Below are 25165 nucleotides of genomic sequence, written 5' to 3' on the forward strand. Positions count from 1 at the left end.
ATTTTGTCTTGAATTTATAAACTGATATAATTTTATGATCTTTACTTTCTGCCATCTGATACCACTTTTCAGTTGATGTAAAATCCTTCTGTTTATTAGGACAAGCCTAATAAAGTGTTGGGAGTTCTTTAGCAAGAGGATGTATGTTGGTTCTGCATCATGGAAGTGATGTTCTGGGAGAGGTGTCCCAAAAAGTGTCAAAAAGACAGAATTACAGTAGAGAGCTTTAAGCTTTTATCTGCATATCTTTAACGGGCTTGTGATTTTTGTGGAGTGGCTATTAATCATACACTAGACACTGGGTGAATGTATAAAGGATAATACAAAGACACACTGTCTAGACAGCTGTTTGTGTCCTTAAGCATTGCACCTTTTTACTGACAGGTCTTAATTAAACAGAAAGTTTAGATTTTGCTGTGATAAAGGCCTGAAGGGTCACAGCCAAAATTATAATTTGTGTTTGGAATCCTTTTAATTTAGTCTGTAGTGAAGTAATTTATCTCAAAATATTTGTTCTAGGCTTCTGATAGATGAAAAGCAGCAAATAAGAGTTCAAGGTGAATAAAACCTGACAAAAAGAGAGATGCCTCTTAATATGAAGTTCTGCCCAAGCTGTAAGTGATGCTGAAAGGCTGTTAAAAATTGCCATTTTGAGTTATACTGTAATATTTTACGGTGTTTTAAAGGCCTGCAGCTCACGATATAATTACACATTTTATAAAGATGTGTCAATGAGTGTGCTGTGCCTGGTTAGCCACATAATTTGTGAGAAATTTTCTATTTTGTACTTGCCATGGCTATATATTTAAACTTAGTTGTGCTGCGTGCTTTTAGAAGGAAATGGGTAGATTTTTAATGGCTGCTAATCATTTTAATGATTTTTAATTTATCCTTTTTTAAAGGATAAATAATTTAAAATTAAATTAAGTGATATTCATCTGAAATTTCAAGGACCAGTATATTAAAGGGAGTGTTTTCTTTGCATGAGGATGTACTGACTGATAGGATCATCACACTCTGAAAATCTCTTGGAAGGCTCAAGACTTTAGGTGGCACAGCATAAGGAGAGTTAGGTGGCAAGTTTAAAGCACAGGCAAAGATAGCTCGTTGCTGGTTGGAAGCCCTAAAAAATATACTTATTAAGATCTTGATGTGATCATTCTATACCACTTGATGTGTTTGAGTGGGCTTGGCAATATGAGGGTAACAGTTTAACTTGATGATCTGAAATGTCTTTTCCGACTAAATTATATGATTCTGTGAAATCTATAGATATTATATACAGTAGGCTGCAGAGTTATGAATTAATTACTTTAAATTTTAGGCAAACTAGTTATGTTGCGAAGACAAATGGAACAGCAGAGTGGTCTGCTGGAGGAATACAATCCTCATGAGTTAGACTGTATTATGTTATAACAGAAGTTTGGGAACTCACTAAAAGGTGGGTGATATGGTGCCTTTGAGCTTGAAACAACATTTGCTAATGTTCTTTTTAAATCTGCTCTTGCATAAGGGAAAAAAAGGGAAAAGTAAAGAAAAAAAAGTGGATTAAAAGATAGGACACTCCTTCCTCTCCTTCCTTTATTTTTTAAAATGAAATGTGGGGTGGATAGAAGAACTGTTGATCCATCTTCACTTCCACATTGTAAATCAGTAATAATTGTAAACCAGTAATAATACCATAATAATTTATATTGCCTAAAAAAAGAGGAAATATTGTGTTGGAAGAAAAGAAATACTGATGATACCCTTAAGTAAAGTTCTCTTTAAAAAAATCTTCTTTTATTTTAGTCTATGGAGCATCATGGCTCTTTGTGTACAATCATAATGTTGTTTCTATTTAGTAGTTATCCTAAAGTTCTGCAGAACAAATATCACTCAAAACTTGGAGCTGTAAATTGCTTTTCAGTTACATTTCTGATGAATACTGTTGTGACCATGGGTTACTTTTGGTTTGCACATGACTCTGCTAGGATCACTGTTTTTCTGCTTTGAATCAGGACAGAAGCTCAGAGGTGATGGGGTACAGCTTGGGAACTAGATTCACTAGCACCAGCACTCTCAGATTCACTAGCACCACACTCACCAGTAACTTCTCAGAGAAGCTCTGTTTGCCTGAAAGGATGAAGAATGTGGCCTGGAAACCTAGTGGAAAACCCTGAAAGCAAGATGTCAGGATTGAAAAATGGGAACCTGATTTTAAGGGCCTTTGCTGGAAGAAATAAATTTTTTGACGCAACAGATTTGAGAGAATTTAATAAATGCTGCTGAGTGAAGATCATTTTATTTTTCATGATAATTCTTGAGATGGATAGTGCCTATCTTGGCTCTCAGCCTAGACTAAATTTGCAATACTTCCAGCTAGGAAAGCTTTTGGTCTACCACCTGGGCAGCTTTTGCATGGAATCTGTGAGAGAAAATATAGTGAACACAGAAATGCTTTTTCTGAGTCACATCACTCAAGCACCAAATCAAAGCACCAAATGCTTTTGTGTCACTCTTAATGTAATTTCTTTCTGAGGCATGTGTCTCTAAAGGATAGTGAGTTAAAGTAATTTCTTCATATAATCATTATAATCCTGATCCCCATGGTCTTCAGCTGGAAAATTTAATACTAGGTTTAAGGGATTACATCTGAAATACTGCAAAAATTGTTTCAGTGAGCTAAATTTTTTAATATTTGAGGATTCAGTTCTTGTGTGTAGATCATTCATACCCATGGATAGAAAAGAAAAAAAAAAATCAAATGGTCTCTTTACAACTGAGGAATGAATACCTACATGGGGAGTATAACTGATGAAAACAATGAAACACAGCATTGGATCACAGATACAATCTGAAAACAGCTGTATGAACTCAGATTCAAAATAAGTTCTGATGTCATGCTTAGAATGAGAAAACCCAAAGCAGCTGAGATATAGGCCTCAGAGAGGCTTATAAAACTCAAGCAGACATTGTCATTTTCCAGCCTTGGATTTCTCCTAAGGTTTTCCCTCTGTTTGAGTTTTGAAAGTTGTGACTCTTGAATTGATGACGTTTCTTAACAGAAAAGAAGATGAGAAAAATTCCCCCCCCCCCCTCTCACAAAGTCTTTTTTCTACATTTCTAAGCTCCGAGGGTTGCTGGGGAGGATTTCTTGCTTCCTTATCGTTGATCTTATCCTTTTAACATATTCATGTAGTTTTTCCTTTCTTATTGCCACTCTTGCTGAGAGTTTTCCGAAACTGGTAAATAATTCACCTTGTTAGAGGAAAATCTCCTGCAATATACATTCTAGGAGACACATATTTATCTTATCGATGATGTATATTGAATATATTGAATGCATATCGCTGGGGTTTGGTCAGACGAATAATCCTCTGGAATCAACATTTCTGGAGACGAATATTCAGGCTAGGATTTTGGTGCATATCGCTGTAATCTCATCAGAGGGAATTTCCCAGAACCCTCCTTTGGTATGCTAGGATTTTCATCAGGCGAGATTACTGTAGCCTCAGCATGAATTTATACATATCACCTATTACATTTTCCAACAAGCCCAATTCTGAAATTGTAATATTTTGATCCAATATGTATCTATTTTAACCAAGTCTCAATTTGGTCAACTGGAAATGTGTGAGTAAATTGAGAGTAACATACTTCTGTCGGCTAGAGTCACAGTGATTGTTGGCTGACTAGACAGTGCTTTTTCCAGCAACTTTGATCAACTGGTATTTCCTTAGCACTTGATGGGGAGAGTTTTCATATTTTATATTAAATCATAGTGATGGGATTTAAAGGAAAGTAATGTTTTCAGTACAGTAGTGTGTCTTTGGGAGGTTTGTGTTTTAGACTCATGAAGAAAAATCGAATTGTAGGAACTGATCAACTTGGATCATTATGATATAGAAACTTCAGCATGTCTTTCCTACCATGTTTAAAAGGAGTGCACAGTATACTCTGAAGAACTGAAAAGTACTTAAATATATTTAGTGGGCCAGAACAGGGCATGTGTTGTGTTTTTTTCCAGTCAAGTAGCTTAGCCACAGGTATGCAGACTCTGGTATATAGTGTGGTTTTCTTTTTTAGGTGAGTTCACATCATTTTCACTAAGTTAATTGAGGCAGTGGTAGAGGCATCTTCTGCTCCAAAATCAGAAAGTTGTGACATTTTTGTTTCTTGAGTTCCCAAATGAATTGGCATTTGGAAACTTAATTTCAATTTTATGTAAAAATATGCAGTGTGCCAAAAAAAGCTTTCAGTCAAACAAGGTATATCATTCAGTCTGAAACTAAATACGGACATGGTCTGCATTTGACATTTTCCTGTGGGGAAAATGAAAAGAAAGCCCTCACCTCAGACCCTGGAAAGTTGATGGAATGGCTTTCACCGTGAATGGCTTATCCTGGAGGCCATTTCTGAGCATGTGGAAGGCAAGAAGGTGATCAGGAGTAGTCAGCATGGAATTGTTAAAGCAACCTGATTGCCTTCTGTGGTGGGAAAACTGATAGATGGGGGGGAGAGCAATGGTTGTTGCCTCCGTAGACTTCAGCAAGACTTTTGGCACTGTCTCCCATGATGCCCTCTTAAGCAAACTCAGGAGGTGGTGGCTGGACCAGCGGACAGTGCGTGGATGAATCACTGAATGGCAGAGCTCAGAGTGTGGCAACCAATCAGTGGCACAGAGTCTAGTCTAGTGGAGGCATGTTGCCAGTGGCGTCCTTCAAAGGTTGAAGCTTAGTCCAATATTGTGACGTCTTTCAAGAGGATGTAGCAGTGTTGGATGCCAGAGGATCTGGTTATTTTAATTGAGGTGGCAGGAAATTATTCTATGTTTGTGGATGAAAATAAGATAGTCAGATTAAAACAGTTACATTTGTAAGATTTTGAAGAACTACTATAATTTTATGTAACCATTAATGTGTAAAATTTTGTAAATTGTCTTTAATCTCTAGTCTACTTGCTTTGATGAGGAGACATACATTATGGAAGCAATAATAATTGGATATTTAAAAATCCAGCTACTGTAACATACTTTGAAACACTGCAAGTGTTTGTGATACTAGAATTCTGTTCTGACAGCCTTGAGGTGATAATAGTAATTATTGGAAAAATGAGCATCTATGTGTGCAGTGCCTAACTTTACTTTTAGTGACTGTTAGTGGTTTGCTTCTGTGCACTTGAAAACTGAGTTTTATGGTTATTTCTATGAAGCAACTCCCCATTCTGATAACTGACTCTGCTTTGGCAGGAAGAGAAAGAGCAATTGCCGCAGATAGAATAAGTAAAACCTCAGGATTATACAGATAGAGATGGAAGCAGGTACATTGTGGAATTTTTAGCTTTATTGTAGTACAATTAGGTTTCAAGCTCACTTTCAGCTCTTAAAACTTGTGGGCTTTCCCCAGTTAGCCACAGCCTCTCCTGCTCTTATCTGGAATGATCTGTGCTTGCTGGTCCCTAAATCAATTGAAAATCCATTGTAATCTGGGAAGCAGAATTATCACTTAAGCAATTTGTATATATTCAGGAAAGGTATCAAGGAAAGATCTTTAATTCTTCATGGATCTTTGAGCAATGCAGTCTTAATTGTGTGAATTATCCATAGAGCACTTTTAAATGCAGATGTACTATAAAAATTGGCCACTTGAAGACAACTTTAAAAATTACTTCTTCACCATCATTCTTTTGGAGCCACATCCTAGTATTTTCTGTGGGCTTTTGTGAAGTTATGCTGTAGTTTCCTGACAATATGCACCTTAAAACACAAGGTTGGCCAAGTTATATGCAAAATTGGAAGTCACTCTACTTTAATCCCAAAGTTTGGGTTAGCATGTGCTCTTCCCTTGTGTTCAAGCCATGTCACAGGTCACTGTGTACTGAAAAAAGAACATGGAGTATAGCAATCAAAACACAACTTGAATATTTTAGCTGCAATATTTAGCTTTGACATTGTGACATTGGTTAATAAGAGGTCAGTATTTTGAAATACTAAGACCTGATTAAAGCAAACCTGTGACTTAAAGTATGGGAAAAAAATAGTCAGATGGTCATGTGATTCTTGATATCTTGTCAAACCACAATAACTCTTGAAGTATAATTTCAGAATATTTGTATTTGTTTATTTATTTCTTAGTTTTGAATTTTGTGCTTTACTTGTGTACATGCAGCATAAAACTGTGGTATGTTCTTTGGTAAAATACAGCTTTTTATAGAAACATCCACATGTGTCTCTACACATATTGTAGAGGCTTTTTTTCTGGTGATCTCTGCCCAGGAGAAAAAAACCCAGTGTTTTTATTTTTAAATCTAGGGCCTTCTACAGTTACTCAAGACTTGTCTGACAAGAGATACTTCACAGCTGTTGGTGTCTTTCTTGGACATCTCAATGCTAAACATCAGCTCTCTAGTGTTCAGCACAAAAATAAGATCCAGATCCTCTTTAGGATGAACTTAAATGCTGAGGGCTGAGATGTGAATTCTCACCTATTACTTCTAGGTCAGCAAAACACCCTAATCACCTGATGTCAAGTGCTTGCTTTATTACTGTTCATGTCTGAAGTCATTTACATTGGCAGACCTTAGGAACTGTCATTCATTTTTGAGGCTGTTTAGATTTAATGGTATGTTTTAATGCTGCAAATTTTTCATTACTTCTAATACCAAACCTGTCACAGTAAGATTTCAGGCATATCACTCTCTTTAAAGTGTTTTATCTGACTGACTTAGCATACTGAGGCAGGGAGAGAGCAGGAAAATTTTCAGTGTTGCAGTTTTTATTTTATTTTTAAGCTCTTTTTCCTTTTGATGAATTATGCAGTGAAATTAACAGTGTAATTTGGGAAAACTTGTGCTTTATGATGGTAGAAGCCCAAGAGAGTCACTTCTATGGTCAATATCATTGCTATTTTTTTAAATGGGATTCTGAAAGTGTCTTTCTGGAAACCTTGGGACTAAAGCCTGATGTGAAAACAGTAACTTCAAGTATAGCCCACATCTTTCTTGAATATGTTATTAGCTGGCATGGACCTCTAAACAGTTGTGGTGTCCAAGGGTTAAGTAGTCACTGAGATCAAAGATGACAGCTTTTGGCATTGGAATGCAAGTCCTAAAGTACAGAAAAGAGGAAGAAGAAAGGTAGGAAACAGAGTAACAGTCCCCTGCAAGGTATGAGGCAGAAGACTTTCATGAAGTTTTTCCAGTAGGGTAAGGTAGAGAAGAAAGTATTCAAAATAGCAGAATGACTGTGCAAGTTCAGTATGAGATATGGACTTTTAAACTTGGCCTTTGATGCCTGTCATCAAGTGTTGCAGAAGTGACATTTGTACTTGTTTTTCTTGCAAAACTCAATTTTCTTGCTCTTCTAGCAGTGTATTTCTCTGTTGCTTATTACCTAGGCTATATTTATTAATATTTTAAAAATTTTTTGAATCTGAAACTTCTCTTAAGAGTGTGAAACACACACCTTAGGTTTACTATATTTACAGCTACTCCTGTTACTATTTAACCAATTACTCCTGTGTTTTGTTGGGGAGACTTACATTTCTCAATTGAATCTCTTCCATGGTGCATTTTATGAAATTCTTAATAACTTGCTCTATCAAGCAGTTACAGCTTTTTAGATAAGCAGACTATAAATCAATGACTTTTTAAGTGGCAGCCTTGCAGCTGTGTCTTGTGGCACATGTGTCTGTTAATTGCTTTGGTGATACTAGAAAAGTGGTATGTGTATATCAGAAGTGCAGAAAGAACTGGTGAAAAAAAAAGAGAAGGAACACTGAATTTTGTTCATTATGCATGAAGGCAATAATTGAGTAACAGTGAGTGAAAAGTAGCAAATTTGAGTTGTTCTGAAATTGTAAGTATAAAAACACTAACTCGGGGAAAAAGGAGGATCAAATAGAAGCAGTTATCTCTAGGTAAATAGCAATTTCCTGGATGTGATTTCTTGATTTTACTCTGAAATATTAAAAATATTTTATTAAATGAGAAAAAACCCCTTTTTACTCAAATGTGTTTTGAACTGCTGTGTGATTTTTTGGCCTTGAAACATCATTCTTGTGGAGCATAAATCTCTTGTTAGCATGTCTTGCACTTTCACTTACTGTATGATATTGGATGCCTTTAAATAGTCCAGAGCTTATGCCAGGAAAAGACCATGAAGTTTGTCCAAAAACACAGATCCAAAGCGGGCTGTTTTCCAAAAGTCTGTGACATTTTTGCGTAATAACCAGGAAATTCACATAGGGCAAAATTATTCTGATCTTGAAAATGAAGGCAGTTTTAACTGGAGGAGACACTTCTAATTGGAAAATAGTGTATTTTGTCTTTTGCTGAGTAACATTTGCTTTGATGTTAAAATACAAATATTTCCAATGTGATTTTATAATCAAAGTAAGTCCAACACAGTGCATAGCTACTACTATTAATTTAATCAGATTTTTTTTTTTGTTTCCTCTTGAATGGAATTTAGAAATGTGGCTTTTTCTATCAATTTTAATTTTAGTACATGCTAGAGAGTGAGATATTAAAGCACACAAATTTTAAATCCAGCTGAGGACATTGGCAAATTACTACATTGTAAAATCAGATGGAAAATTAATCTTTCATGCAACTCAATAAAATAAAAAGTTAAACCTTAATTATAATCTTGCCTGCTGCTGCTGTTGTATCAAAAATTATGCTGCAGCTATGCCTATGGCATTTTTCATGGAGCACTGTGTCAATGACTTCTATCCAATGACAAATTGTCCTTACTTCATTCTTATAGAGATATTACTCTAGAAATAAAGATGTTAATTTTTATTGGGCATTTTCTTGCTTGGAAGAATTTCTCTTTGATTGTAATTAGTCATTACATTCATTGAGGGATTGATTTGAATTATAACAAGTGTAAGTAGCATTTGTAACAATTTTAATACTAAAAAGTTTTGGGAATGACTGCACTATTTATTATAAATGTGGAAAATTGCATCATTTTTATAAAGCATAAACCATGTTACTAATAGGCTCCATTATTTGATTTAATTGATTTATATGAATAATATCTTTACAGTGGTGGATTTTTTTTTTTGCTAGATATAAGCTTATATAGAATTTCTGCAATTGAAAAGGAAAAATGTAATCTGATGGGACTGAAGTCTAATCAAAATTAATTACTTTCCAGAATTTTAATGTTGCCAGTTGGCCACTGGATTTTGATTTTCAGTTGTCCTGTGGATTAAATGATTCTGCAGAAGAGCAGCCTTTTCTTAAAGAGCAATAAGACTTTTTTTTCCATTCTTTTTAAAGTGTTTTTCATTTGTCAGCCTTTCCTCCCTTTGTTTTATCCTAGGGACTGACCCAGCATCTGGATTGCCTGATTTGACTAAAAATTAGGTGAGGTGTGTTGGGACTGGAAGTGTGAGAGGGTGCTGTGTGAATAGTATGACTTATGCTTACTTGATTAGATGCATACATGATATTTCTTTTGTGGCTCCATTGTGTATATTTGGTACAGATAGTTGGGCTTTACAAACTCTGACATTTTCATTTTCAGGAATCTTACACACATCTGCTGTCATTCATCTGAGATGTGAACATCTTTTTCTTCTGCAAGAATGGTACTTCCCTTTCCCTGTAATCCTTCTTCTATCAAACCCTTCTGTGTTTGATAAGTGCAATCCTTGTGTCTTCAGAGTTATTCCACTTTAAATGATTTCAAGGTAACCTGGTGTCTTATGTGTTTTCTAGGTAACTAAGGATATAGATCTTGTATAATTAGTATAGTAACTATTATGTGTTGTTTCTCAGTTGGGGTTTTCCCTTTTTCTTATTTTTTTTAAATTTCTTTTGAATGCTCCCTGACTGCATTAAAGTATCTGATTATTTTAGCTGAATTAGAAAATAATTTAATCTTAATGATGTTTTATAATTTTTAAATACTGTTTCTTCAATATTAGTGGCTTAATTCCTATTTGCCTAACTCCTCAGTAAGGAGAAGATTTTGCAGAAAAATATGTGAAAACATTGTTAAGTATAACTCAGTAATCCTTTTATCTAATCTTGCTGCAGCTTAACTATGAGGTAGTGTTCCCTTCTGACACAATTGTATAATTGCTAATTTTTGAGCCGTCCTTTCTGAGGATTTAGATCAGTGCAAAACTGTGTTTCTTGCAGAGCAATAAAATGTATGTGTCAAAACTATAATGACATTCCAATTCCATTCAAATACCTTGGTATATGAGTTCTTCTGTACTGCAGAGTTCAGGATAGTAGAGAGCTCCATGAAGCTAGGATAACAGAGGTCCAGGAAGATGACTGTGTGGAGTTTGTGTGCAGTAATGTAGCCTGCATCACATGAGTTTTGTTAAGTTATTGGAGGGTATCATATCACTGTAATTGTAAGCCAAAAATCCAGGTATGTTTGGGGCTGGTGCAATATGAAACCAGAATTATAATAAAAGCAGGGCAAGAACCTGAGCAGTTGAGAAGAAATAGAATAATCATTTACATTCTTTATTTCTGTGATGTATAGTAATTAACTCCTGTTGTCTTCTTTCACAATCAATTTCAGCACAGGGAGAAGGATCTGAGATCCTTCTTCTTTCCTCTGTGTTGCCAGCACTAGTGAAAGGTGTAGGAGACTTCTTTACAGGCAGTCGTGCCTGTAATTGTGCTGGTCCATCTATAATGAAGGCATGAAAATCAATGTGTTCACATCCGGCTTAATAACAGTCCTGGTAAATCTTATGAACTATCAAGTGTTCCCCTCAAATCTTCCTTTTGTTTCAGGGCACACAGCTGCACTTGCAGAGACATCCACAGCCATGTCTCCACAACTGTGTTAGATCCAGGAGAAGATTAGACTTCATTAGCTTACTACAAGGAACAAGAAGTATTAATCTTGGTAACAAGTTCCAGAGGTTTAATTTTATTGTTCAGAATACAAGCATAATGTTTAAGTTTGTCTTTAATCACTTAAGTCCTTTTGTCCTCTAGATGATGCTGATACTGGTGGCCTCTAAACTTGCTAAACTTTTTTCTGAAAAGCATTGTGTTGGAAAGGGAGTATTGCATCATTCAAGCATTTTCTTTTCCTTTATGATTGGCCAAAGTGAGGCATGTTTTAGTGGCACTTTATGTTTCCTTTTTGCTTGGGTAATTTTAAAAAGGTTTTTATCTAAGTGAATACTTTAGTCATTTCCTAAAGCCTCAGTTCAATATAATGTTTTTGGAAGCAGAAGACTTCAGAGATACCTTACTGTTAATAACTGACAGTCTGATCTGTTTCTTCTTCCTGTGAAAAATGCATATCAGGGACTGGAGCTTCTGCATGTGAAACTGATTATTAGATCCATCAGTTCTGTAATTGCTGAAAAAGTGAAGTTTAAAACTGCAGGCTATAAGTGTCTTCTTCAGTGCATTTTACTGCCTGCCTGGAATTCAGTAATTTTAAGTATGTACTATCAGTACAACCCAACAGTATTTTCTGCTTAGATTCTGGAGCTTTACTCATGGTTGTATAAACAACATCATATTAAACGTAACTAACTGGAAGTTTCAGATTGGTATCACAGAAGATCAGTTTTTCTATGTTACATTTCTCTGCTGATCATGTCTGTATTTATTTCTCTCTGGAAGAGAAAAACATTTAATAGCATTACTTTGCCACCTTATGGTCCCAGTATAAAGGAAATAAGGAGTATCTTCTTTGAGGATAAATATAAACTTTCTGAAAACATCCTAACTTTTTATTGATGTTACCTTTATTTTATGGTAGTCAGTCTCATTTTCCATCCAATCACCTATGTTGTTAAGTTTTCCCTGAGACCATACAATCTGTTCATAGATGTGTTTAGATTTGGAATCATGTGCCTTTTCAAGTAACAGTTTTTGGGCTGTATTCTCATCACAAATATGTCTCTATGGGCAATAGCAGTTCTGTGGTAGTGGAAGGAGATCTGCTTCTCTAGGCACCTATCTGCTCTAATGACCACACAATGACACATTTGACTTATTCAAGTTACACTGTGCTGTCAAGAGTCAATTATGTGTCCTGAGAACAACAAGTACAAAACCAGGCTTCTGAAATGAGCTGAGCTTCAGGTCTGAAGAGAAAAAAATAAAAGATTTGTGGGTTTGAAGGTGTGTTTGAGGAGAGAGGAATTGATGGGAAAAGAGGTGGCAGCTAAGTAACATGTAACATGAAAACCAATACCAGAAAAGGCTTTTACTGAAGCATAAAACATTGAACAATATTGTTCAGCCTTTTCAAGCAAGTTTTTTATTGTATTTCTACTTGGTCATATAAATTCATATGGACTTTGGAGGTTGAATATATTTCAAAGTAAATTAAATAGTTCCTTGTTTTGTAGTTCTGTCTTTCTCTAATTCACTATGTGAAAAAATATATATGTGTATGCATTCATGTACAAGGCACATGTGAAGTATATGCTGGTGGTGTACTCTTCAATTAGATTTGATATCTTTTATCCTATCCTATTATCTTTCATAAGATGTAATGTAGTCTGTAAGATGCTAATTTACTATTTGATAGCAGAGGTAGTGAGAGTCATAATTTTTCCCCTGGAGCTGAAGTTTTGGGGTTTTTTCAATATGACAAATTCAGGGAATTTTGTTCTGTTGGGTACGTTACCTTGATGCAAATTTTACTGTTCAAATTACTTTTAGATTGTTTGCCTGTGTAGGTGCTTTTTTTAAAAAACAGCTTTTGGAGCCAGTAAATTGATCATGTGTCTGCAGGCTTACTATGAAATGTAGTTCATAAAAGCTGTGTGAGGGGGCTCTTTTTAGCAATCTCCTACAGACTCTTTAGTGGTCAAGGGAAGGAAAACCAGTTTGCAGAAGCATTTGAAGGGGACCATTTCACTGTTGTAATTGTGCAGTACTTCAGAGTATTCTCATGTTTGACAGAGATGTTTGGCATTTAGGGACATTGTTAGTATTTTTAGTGTACCTCTGTGGCACAAACTTTGTTTTGTGGAAAAAGATTGGAAGATAAATGTATCTTTACAGCTGCCCTTACTGAAAAGGCTAAAGAGCCATTAATTTTATTATTTCTTTAGTAATGTGTATTACTAAAAAAATAATAATTTTATTCTAGAGAAACCTTTGGCAAAGTTAAGAATAAAATACATCTGGGTACCTGTGATGTGATGTAAAATCTTCATATTACTATTGCCATGGCATCTAGTCACACAGTACAGAATCAGAGAATGGTCTGGGATGGAAAGGATCTTAAAGATCTTCTAGTTCCACCCACCCTGTCATGGGCAGGGATGACATTCACTGGATCAGATTGCTCAGAGCCACATGCAATCTAGGCTAGAACACTTTCAGAGATGGGGCCTCCTCTGGGAGCTTCTCTGGGCAAGTTGTTCCAGTGCCTCACCACCCTCACAGTAAGGAATATTTTCCTAATATCTAATTTAAATCTCTTCCCCCTTTAGTTTAGAACAATTCCCTCTTATCCTATCACTCTCTGCCTGTGTAAAAAGTCACTCTCTCTTTTTCTTTATAAAGAAAGGGGAATACTTTAAATACTGGAAGGACCTTGCAGTAAGGTCTCCCTTGAGCCTTCTCTTCACCATGTTGAACCAGCACAGCTGTCTCAGCCTGTGTTTGCAAGAGAGGTGCTCCAGCCCTGTGTCATCTTCATAGCCTCCTCTGGACCCCCTCCAAGAGGTCCATGTCTTTCTTGTGCTTTCTTGTGCTAAACACAGCACTCCAGATGAGGTGCACAAGGACAGAGCAGAAGGGAAGGATCACCTTGCTAGGCTGCATGTGCATACTATTGGCTTATCTCCAGGTTTTGATCCAAAATAACCTCAAGTCCTTCTCCACAGGACTGCTCTCAGTTCTACTTCCAGTCTGTAGTCATGTCTCTGATTTCCCTGAACCAGGTGGAGAGCCTTGAACAGGGATTTGTTGAATTTCATGAGGTTGTCATGGGCCCGTTTCTCAAGCTTTTCCAGATCCCTCTGGATGACATTCCATCATTCTGTCAACAGCATGACTCATCTTCTTGTCATCTGCAAACCTGCTGAGTGTGCACTCCATCCCACTGTCTGTTTCATTGATGAAGATATTGAAGGGCACCGGTCCCAAGAGAGAGCCCTGACGAACATCACTTCCACTGGCCTGCATCTGGACATAGAGCTTATACCACAGCTGTCTGGCTGTGTCCATCCAGACAATTCCTTATTTCCCAAATAGTCTACCCTTCAAATCTATGTCAAAAAGAAATCTAGGTAGATTATGTTAGTCAGTCTTCTCTTTGTTGACTGTTGCAGTCCCTCAGTCACTAAAGGCCACCACATTAGAGGCTCGTCAGGCAAAATTGGGACTTAGTAAAACCTTTTTGGCTGTCTCAGGTCACTTCCTTATCTTGTATGTACCTTAACAGGCTTCTGTGAGAATCTACCCCATGATCTTCCCAGGCTCAGAGATAAGGCTCACAAGTCTGTAGTCCCTGGGTCTCCCTTTATGTTTTTTAAAAGTAGAAATGATGCTTACGTTTTTCCTGCCACAGTGGTCTTTGTCTGACTGCTGTGACCTTTCAGATATGATTGAGAGGTGTTGCAGGCTTGGCAACAACCTTAGCCAGGACCCTGGGATACATCTCATCAGGCCTCATAGACTCATGGCTGTTCAGTTCATCATGTGATCCCAAACCTGCTCTTTGTTTACAGTGAGAGAGATTTCATTCCCCCAACACCCACTAGAGGTTCATGGACTGGAGAGAAGTGAGAAGCCCAAAGTACTTTAAGTGAAGCCACTGAAGGCTGAGGCAAAACCCAGCCTTCTCCATATCCCTTGTCACCAGTTCTACCTTCACATTGACTGAGATTGCATATTCTCCTTGGGCTTTCTTTTATGACCGATACACTTACATAATCCCCACTTAGTGTTCTTTACATCTCTTGCTCAGTCCCATATATCTGTGCCTTAGCTTTTGTTATCCCATCCCTACACATCTGAACCTTATCCCTCTACCTTTCCAGGCCATATGTACCTGCTTCTACTGGCTGTGCATTTCTTTTTATTCCTCAGTTTGAGGACCTTGCTCTTCAAATCCTACAGGTTTACAGTTTTCCTTGCTTGATTTCCTAAACATCAGAGTGGAGGGTTCTTGTTCTCTAAGAAAAGTGTCCTTAAAGAGTTGCCAGCTCTTATCAGCTGCTTTGTCCCTAAGCATAATTTGTCAGGGGATCTCACCCACTAATTCTTTGAGCAGCTGGAATCTTACTCTTCCAAAATTCAGGGTCTTGACTTTGCTCTTTGGTCTTTGCTCGTCCTGCAAAGATCAGGATCATGAGCTCAAAAGGGGTGTGGTCACTACAGCCCAGACTTCTCCAGTCTTAAGCCCTCTAATGAGCTTATCATTTATGATGAAGTGAAGAAAACTGAAAATTAAAAGCTAGGATTTCTTTCAGGGTGTAATTTCTAAATTTAATATTAAGTTCTTTGTAAAACTTAGAAAGATATTGCTCCATAACAGATATAAAGGACAAAATAATAATTATAAATTAATGAAAATTATTTGAATGAAATAGTTCTCTCTAGTTTTTTTTTAGCTTAGGTTTATGCATCAATTTAATTTGTGGATCAAAAAATAGAGTATTTCTAGTGCCTTGGCATTGTCTAAACCTAGCATCTTGTGTATAATTGGTTGCTGTAAAAATACATACTCACATATCACAGATTCTGCCATTGCAAATACCCAGCCATTTTTTAGTATTTTAGGCATAAATGGGATTGTCTTGGTGTGAAAAGACCAGCCTGTCTTTCAACAGTATGTCTAACTACACAATCTATTTATCTGAACCAAAAGTAACTGAAATGCAAAATCAACCAAACTCTAGTATGTTAGTTATGACTGCTGAATTTAACATTGCTTTAGCATTAGCACAGTGATTTCTGTATTTAATCATTTGTAAATTAAGTCTACATTTCTCAAACTAGAAATTCCGAGCTAGTACATCCTTAGGATCTTAATCTGTTTTTATTCCTTCACTTGTTAAAGTGGAAAAATTTATGGGTCTGCTGTAAGAGGGAGAAAGGTATTAATGTGTGTGAGATATTATTTTAGCTATAATCATTGCAGAATAGCATAGGAAAAACTAATTATTGTTAGTTCAGAACATAATTTATGAGGTACACTGTAAAACATATGGATAAAAAAAAAGGTAGTGAATATTTTTTCGTTGTATTTTTCTAGCAACCACAGTACATTTTATGCCTCCATTAAAGTGTCAGCCCTTTCAGAGAAATTTATACCTAAGATTGTATTCTGTGGATATTTGTGACCCAAATTGAGGAACCTGCATGCTGTTATTTCTGAGTGATCTTATGAAATGTTGGACTTTGCAACTGCAGCCCTTAGAATGTTGTATAAAAGGTTTTGTCTTTTAAGAGGTCTGTTTTGTACAGTAATTTTTCCTAGAGGATAGCAGAAAGCAACTTCCCTTTCACTCAGTTTTTGCCAGATTACAAGAATCTGTTTTCTGCTTTTAGCATTGCTAAAACAGTTCTCAAACATTTCAGTATGATCAAACAGTGGTTTGTTTAGTTGGCATGACCTTTCCTTAGTCTGGCTTCCCTCCTTCTACAGAAAATGACATGTATTCTGAGGTAGACATTAACAATTTCCATGCTGAAACTTAGGGATTAAGAGTTTGCTGAAGTTATATTCCAAGGCAGGAAGGGGTGAGCTAAGAGTTCCTTATTAGTGTTTTATTATAATACACACCACTGTGCAAGTGGCATGACAGCAGCCAGGTGGCTGTATTGGCCTTTTATCCACAGCAAAACAGCATCAATCCCAATGTGCAAAAGTATTGTGTGGCCTGAGCATGTAGACAACATCCACAACATGTATTTTTGTGTAATTTCCTTTACAGGTGTTTCTATCCAGTTAATAAGATGTTGGAGATGGAAGTGGTCAGATAAAATCAAGTTGATTTGTGTGATTCTTTATCAGGATTAGGCACTCTTTTAATAAGTAAAGAGCAGGGGAAGATAGTATATCAGAATATAATATTTAAGATGATAAACATAATGTTATCTACAAAGTAGCTGCTTTATATTTTCTTCTTATCAGCAGAACACATATAAGTGATATATTTAGTAGCTGCTACACTGAGATACCTTACTTTTCACTTGACTTTGGTTTCCTGCACACTGCTATCAATATGACATTTCTCTTTACATTTCATATTGAAGAAATAACAGTAAAGTTCTAGCATTTAAATAAATAGTTTTACAGTGGATGATGCTGTAATATTTAAATGAGCATGATTCCTTAAAATCTTAAAATTTTAAACATAATCCATAATTAGCAGCTTTCCTGTCAGGGATTAGTGTGTTTTCAAGCTGCTTCTTTTACCTCAGCTCTTAGTTGGATTGCTTAAATGTATAGGATCAAAGCAACTACCATATTAATGGCAAGTGATGTAGAAGTATTTAAGACATGAAGCAAAGCCTGTTGCAAGAAACCTGGAAATTCAGTCTCTCCTCCATCTGCCTCACTATCTGCTTATGCAGCCTATCAGCTTTTCTCTGAGTATCTTTTATGAGACAGTGTCAAAAGCTTTTCTAAGCTCAAGATAGACAATATCAATTACTCTTCTGTTGTCTGGACTATCAGTGGTAGCTGTTTCCTGGCTGAAGATGAAGTTTGTAACAGAAGAACTTCTGTCAGTATTTTTTGAAAATAATGCAAAGAAATGATAGAATATAAGAGTCACTGTCATGGTGGGTTATTGAGAGAACTGGTAGATTATAGCTACTAGATAGGCTTTTTTCCCCTGGGAAATAAAAACTGGAGGAAGCTCAGTCTGGTAAATAAAAAGGAACAAATAGAAATATATAAAGAAATAAAAAACGTTGGAAGCTCAGTCTGGTAAAAAGGAACAAATCAGTGAAGATTGAATCAATAAATACTTAAGAGGAACTTCGAGAAGAATTGCCTCTAAGATTATTAGTGTGCTCTGTGAGTGACTTTTGTTTCTCAGCCAGACAGCACAGAGGAATGAGATGGACTCAGAATCCCAGAAAGTTCAATGCATCTGATGCAACCACACTGTTTAAATAGGGGATCTGTTTTCCTGGGATCACACTGAGACTGCTTTGTAGATCTTCAAGGCTGAAGACTCCACCACTTCCTTGGGTACCTTGATTAGGTGCTCAGTCACTCTCACAGCAAAAAGTGTTTTCCATAGTTCATACAGCATCTTCTGTATTTCAGTTTGGACCCACTTTGATCCTGTGACTGGGAACCAGTGAAAAGACCTGGCCATATTTTTTATTACCCCTTCATTTCAGGTTCATTTTGTTAGCCCTTCATTTCATTTTATTACCCCTTCCCCACCATCATCCTTTCAGGTATTTACATTAAAAATGGCTTTATGCCATTACATACTGTAGTTGCACATTTGCATAGTTTGAGTGTAACATTTAACAAATGCTACTTTAGTAGGACCGCAGTCCCATCCTGTCCTGGTCCAGCTTATGTTCCTCTGAATCAGAATTTACATCTGCTCCCTGGAAGCAAGTAATGACATTGAAACATTAATATTATGAATTGCTTAATGGAGCTCAGTTGGCTTGCCTTCTGCTTGGAAAGACATCATAATTAGGTGAAAGTAAGCAGTGGATACACGGTCAGAGTGAGTTGTGGAGGGGAAAGGAGAGGAAGAGCCTTTATGTTTGATGGTAGAAAACTATTAATGCAGTTAAGCAGGACAGAAAAATTACTCTCTGATAAATGATTCTGAACAGTGACAGAATCAAACTGTTAAATTTAGGAAGAAGAAGAGTATATAATGGTTAGAGAAGAAACACAAGTTTTAAAATAAGGAAGCTAATTACAGTGTCAGTTTGTTGGCTATCTTGTGATTTATGTTATAATAAAATACAGGGCAAGTATGTGAGTTTAAATGTAGTTACAGTTTCAGGTACATTGCAGTTAGTTTTGCTAGTAAGTCTTAATTTTAACAGTGTTTCAATATTACTGAGATATATTACAACAGCATAATTTGCTACTGAATGAAAATTAAGTTACCTTTTTTTTTTTTTATTTAACATTAAGCCATTTTTCAGGACTACTGCTTTAAAAGCAGCTTGTTGTCCACTGTATACACAGAGCAATGTAAATTTTTGACACATTCTGGATGGGTAAATCTTTGTGGCTGTTCTTAGATTTACATCAGTATTAGATTTACATCAGAAGTAGCGGCTCTCTTGCAAATATTCTGATTTTGTAATGAGGCCTTGGCTCATTTCGTTGTAATTCAGCTCTACAGAGCCGTGCTTTGTTCATTCAGCAGTTTAGTCTCTTGCCTGCCAAGAAGTTCCTGATGAGTTCCAGTTTTCCTTTTGAAGAACAGAAGCACTTGAATACTGCAAAACAAATGTGCTTTCAAATTGATTATCACGAACTGCTGCCAGGGTGCCTGTTTTCCTTTGTCTGCTTCACGGCAAAATAGAATGTGTTTATACAGAAGGCTTTCTTTGGTTACTTACTTAGATACAGTTAATGTTTAGGAAATGGCTTCTCCATTTCACCACACCTGTGCAACTCTTGTTTTGGAGAGGAGTGGTTATTTCTATCCAAGCGCTGTCACTTCAGACAATATTTCAGGCAAGTTTTGGCTCTCACAGAGCACATATAAAACCCCAGGAATTGGTTCTATCAATCCAAAGTCATTGTATTGGTTGGTAGTCGTGCAGATTTCATACTTCCATGTTTTGTAGTGTGCTGGGGAGGACTTTGTAAATCAGTGAGATTGGTAGCTAAATCTACTGTGAAACTGATAATGCCACATAGCATTTTAATACTGCTTTATCACATAGTGAAGTTTTATATAAATGAATAGCAAAACCAGAACTTGGTATTAGTAAACTAAATGCAAGCATTGGGTGAATATATAGAGGTCAGTGTGAATGAACATTAATTGAAATGAAGCTTATCTTCCAGTCCTTTAGGTTATCTGAGCAAGTACATTTACTTCCTAAGTTGTGTGTTTTTCAGTAACATTTTATTTATAAATTATTTTAATGCTTTCATTATACTAGGTACACTTGGATTCTTTTTGTTTATATTGTCAAAAGGATCTGGCACTAGATAAGGAAATAAACAGAACAGCTAAAATTATTAAAACAATGGTGTGCTTTTTTTCCTTGTTTCTTTGAACCAAAACTGTTGGGAGTTTTTAACATCAGATTATGGTGACTTGCTTGATCCATGCTTCCAGCTGTTCCATTAGAAAAGAATTTGTGAACCACTTTAGTCTCAAGTACAGTAATCACTAACACAGGGAGCTCTTTCTCCATGATATCACAAACAGAAATATGGCTTTATTCCCAGAAGCAGCATTGTATTTTGAAAATAAGACACTATGCCTTCCCTTGGAGAAAAATGCATTTGTTTATTAAATAATTATGGCAATTATATTGAAGTTTATATTCAGTATCAAGTTTCTTGGTAATGCTGTTTTTCATACCATCTCTAGAAGTATATATTATGGTTTAGATTTCATCACCATGGGAAGACATTTCCACAAGGGAAAAAAAAGCAAACCTTTTAATTTAAGTAATTTCTATTGTGTTTTTTCTTACAAGTTGTACTTAAGAATAATCATATTTTTAAGAATAAAATTGTGGTAGGTTTGCAGTTTCATAATTCTGAGATTATAGGATGTAGGTGATCAGATTTATTTAAAATGGTAGGTGATCTGATTCAAGTGATAATGCCTTCTCCTTCGAAGCTGTGCTAATGCTCTGGTTTTTTGCATGCTGTTTATTTCTAACTGCTAATTTATTACATTTCTGCTCAAGAGAGGGACTGTTAATGCTTATTTCTATAGAATATGTGGTCTCTATCCATTCTCTCACATAAATGCAGGACATTTCTCATACCTAATTACATTTTCTAATGCTTTCCTTTTTTTGTCTGTATTCAGCTGCAGTATAATAACTATATCTACGCTGACTTCCAGTACTGTTCTTTGGTTTAAATTATTTGAAAGTCTTTAAGTCCTCCATGTATCCTCCTTTATGTTCTAATTCTGTGGATTGCTTTGGGACTTCATACCCCTCCCTGTTTTCACTCTCAGTCTAGTTAATCAAGTCAAACTTCCTATCCATCTCTAAATTATCCTTATTGTTTACTTTATTGTTTTTTTGCACTTGGTTGTTTTTATTTGTCTCTGCTTTCCCCTGGAAAAAAAAGGAAGACTTTTTTTTCCCCCTGGACCTTGTTCTTTTGAAGGTGATTCTTTATTGCAATGTGCAGTACTTCAAGTTCATTTGGTGTTATTTCTTCACTATATTTCTTTTATCAGAGACTGATGTCTGGGAAGTGCTTTATAAAGTATTTTTTCTAGTTCCCTTGCTCCATTCATTTTCATATTTAATGTGGGTATTACTTCCCCCATTACTGTGTGTCTCTTCTGATCTTTCAGTATTAAATTCTCTGTGATTTTATTTTACTTCTTCTTGTATATTTCTTTAGGACCTTGTCAGTATTCAGTGTCTTCTGATTTCTCCTCTCCTCTTCATCTTGTGGTTTGGCCTATTTTCTTTTTAACTTTTTTTTAAAAAAAATAGCTAGTTTATATTATGTTACTATTTATATTATATTACTATCTGGTGATCTGCATCAACTTACATTATTTTCAATGTATCAGTCTTCTCTGATGCTGTTCATAGGTACACCTACAATTCTGAACTGCATAGCAAAAATAAAAAAAAAATCTTTCCATCAGTGATCTTCTTCCTGTCTTTTTTTCTCCCATTTCATATAGGGGGAGGAAGTTTTCCTGTAGCTATTAAACAGTTTCTCATTCTCTATGCTGATTTCACCTATATTCTTAGGTTGATTTTTGTTCAATGTTTGCCTAAATTCTATGTACTAACAATCTCCTTTCATTTATTTTCGTATTTGTCTAAGATCTAAATTGTGGCTTTTTTATCCTTTTATCAAGTTCTTTATTTCTAAGTTCTGAGTTCTTTATTTCATTGAAGAGAATGAAGAGATTGAAGGCTTTTCTGGAATCAGGAAATGTCTGGTCTTCCCTCTGTAATGTCTTGAAAAGTATTCTTTTCCTTTTGAGAACTGTTTTTTAATATGTATACTTAAGTGTTTTTCTGAGTTACTACCTTTAGGAAGACAGAAGAAAATTTTTTGTTGTTGTTATTGTTTGGAGGATCTTATTGGGTTTTTTGCTGTTGTTTTCTGGGAGAATAGCATTTTAGCTAAATCTGCTTCTATGTTTTTTCCACTCTGCTAATACTCCTCCAATCAGGAAGTGCACAGAAGATTTTTCAGAGATGCACAGAAGATTTTTCACACATCTTCTGTGCATCTCTGGTACTTTATGTGTTATGTAACACTGAGGTTTGATAATGTGTTGAACCTAAATTCTAGTCACTGGTTTTGACTGATGCATCTGCTTGTTCCAACAGGAGCTGGAATTTCAGCAAAGGTCTACAGTAGGTTGTTGCAGAGCTGCTTCTTTGGGGGGATGATTTATTTCTTTTGACTGCTCACCATACACAATAATACATTCGGAACAAATGTTAAATGTTTTTATTTGCGCTGCCTTCCTTGTAGTGATTAGGCTGTAGTATAGGTTGCAAGCACTGTATTTTAATCTCTTAAATATTTATTTGCTGTAAAGTGTAAATTACAGTGAAATGGTACTTCTACCATTGCAATATATTTTGATTTAAAAAAAAATCCTACAGTTCACACTAGTAGCTATTCAGGTGGTTTGGGTTAGTGTTAATTTTTTTCTTTTTTTAATCCTAGCTCTGACTCATAAAAAATATTTTGTGGCTGCTTGTTTCTTTGAAAATGTAGGTATGAGAGTATTCACAGTGCTGTGCCTATGTGAGAGACAGAGAGGGATTTGTTTTTTGGCTGCCTCGTTAAGCATTTCATTGCACCCCTTCTTCTGAGTTGTCCCTTTAATCAGCTTTAGCACAATACTACTTATTGGAACAGAAGCACAAAAATATTGGCATTTTTTCTTCCAATGGCTTAAGCAGGGGCATGTTCTTTCCAACTAGAAACAAGTCAAGAAATAATAAAGATCAGATTCAAAGTTGGTTTTCCACATACTTACTGAAAAGGACCATTCCTGAGGATTTTGAAGGAGCACTGAAGAAGTTTGTCATTGACTCTACAGGCAATGTCTCAGCACACTCTTCTGTCATACCTGATCTAGTACTATCCTGTGCAAGATAACATAATCTGTGACTAAGCCAGAGAAAACTAAAAAATATAGAAGTATACAAACTGAGTACATCACTAATGATGTGTGGTTTATTGAGAACTGTAGCAAATCAGAAATGCTTAAAATTTTGTAGATGTAAACAGAAAGCAAAAATCTCCTACTGTTTTGTCTTCTATTCTCTTTAGAGAAATATTTTGATACTTACTGCACAATACAATATTATATTGCTCAGATACTGTTTAGAAAAAAAAAATTATTGGAATTTGAAAGATGTACTTGAAATCTCTTTAATTAGAAATGGGTGTATAAAAATATGCATATTCCACTGAAAAGTGTTGAATTTGACTTGACAGAATTCAGGGAAAGCTATATAATTACACAGAAGTTTAACAGTTTTTTAAAGGTTTTGTAACTTTTTTGAAGTTTTTTTTCCCCCAAATGGCTATTATCCTCATGTTTTAGTAGGAAAGTCCTTTATACTGAGGCTTTTATTGAATGTAAAAAATTCTCATAGAATGTATTTAAGGAAATTTTCTTCTAAAGTTTACTTTGTTCATGTTTTTTATGCAGATGTTAACTTAGAATGCTCTGTTGAGTGGAGGTCAGGTTTTTACTGAATATTAAGATGTAGCTAGTTTATTCTTTCTTCCCCCATATTTGGTAGGGTATTTTGTATGATTATTGTAAAGTCACTTCGTTGGTGGCTGTGAGGTGTGAAATGGCAGGCATGAGGGTCAGTGCTGAAACAACCACCACATCGTTCAGCTACGTAACCACTGTCAAAGTAGATGCCTGCTCAAAATTTTAGGAGGTTGATGTCTAGAATGTAATCCATACCTCCTTTTGTCTAGTGTACTGCTTTAGTCAGAACATGTCAGTTCTTCTAATTTAAGTATTTCATCCCTGAAGGATTCTGTTTCATTGTATAGCTTTTCAGATTTCCTCTCTAGGTAAAGCGTTTAATTATGAATATTTTATTATTTACTATTTCATTACTACCTTATTATTTACTCTTTACAGACCTCTTTGCTTGGTCTGTCTATATTTTTTTTGCAGAGACAAGGTTTATCTATCCATTTTCTCCTCACTACTAGGTTTGCTACAGGATACAACAACTTTGGTTTACAGCTCTCTGTTTTTTGGATTCTCAAATTATTTCTGTTTTTGAACCTGAAACTAAGATACATGGGGTTAGGATTAGGGTTGGGGCTAGGGTTAGGGTTAGGGTTAAGGTTAGGGTTATTTATTTATTTATTCTTAAAGGCAGTCTGTAGGTTGAGTTGTGTCTTAAATCAAATGTAGAGGAAAACTTCTTGTGGCCACTTTGATGTTTGATATCATGAAAAATAAAACACTTGAGAGTTCTATATCTTTTTTAAGACTGCAATAGCACACAGAAGACACAACTGAGATTTTATGGAAGCTATATTATTATAACATTCTCCTGATAAAAAAAAATATATAAAAAAGCAGCAGAGTTAAATGAGCTGACTGGAGAAGAAGAATAATTCATTCATCTGAATCTTGGATTGAATTTTAAGATAAAGTAAAAGAAGAATTAAGGGTTTCCATTTTGAGACTTTTTCAAAGTGGCTTCATATTTTCTAAATTTATGTCCTTGTAGTTCTTCTTCTCTCTGTATTTTCTTTTCCTCAATCTAAGGGTTTTTAGGGGTTTGTTTTGTTTTGTTTTGTTTTTTCTTCTAATATTGAATAAAAATCCCACACTTGTAAACATTGTCCCTGAAATACTGGAAAAAAGATATTGTTATTTATTAGCTGAAATGGAAGATATTTGCATTTTTCTTTATAATTTGTTTTTCTAGGTGTTGTGGTTGTAGAATTTCAGAACATCATTCATTCAGAAAAACATTTTTTATTACTTTTCTGTGAATTACCCGTTAGAAAGAGTGCTATTGTCCTTCATTCATTGTAAGACAGAAC

General features: G+C 35.6%; 1 protein-coding gene across 2 annotated transcripts in view; it reads left to right on the forward strand.

Annotated features, from left to right (window-relative positions):
* The window catches only part of CHSY3 (chondroitin sulfate synthase 3), a 136861-nt gene that overhangs the window by 36828 nt on the left and 74868 nt on the right, over nt 1-25165 (forward strand). The window lies entirely within an intron of this gene.

This window comes from Pyrgilauda ruficollis, unplaced genomic scaffold (genome assembly GCF_017590135.1).
Source record: "Pyrgilauda ruficollis isolate IOZ18807 unplaced genomic scaffold, ASM1759013v1 scaffold78, whole genome shotgun sequence".
NCBI classification, from domain to species: Eukaryota; Metazoa; Chordata; class Aves; order Passeriformes; family Passeridae; genus Pyrgilauda; species Pyrgilauda ruficollis.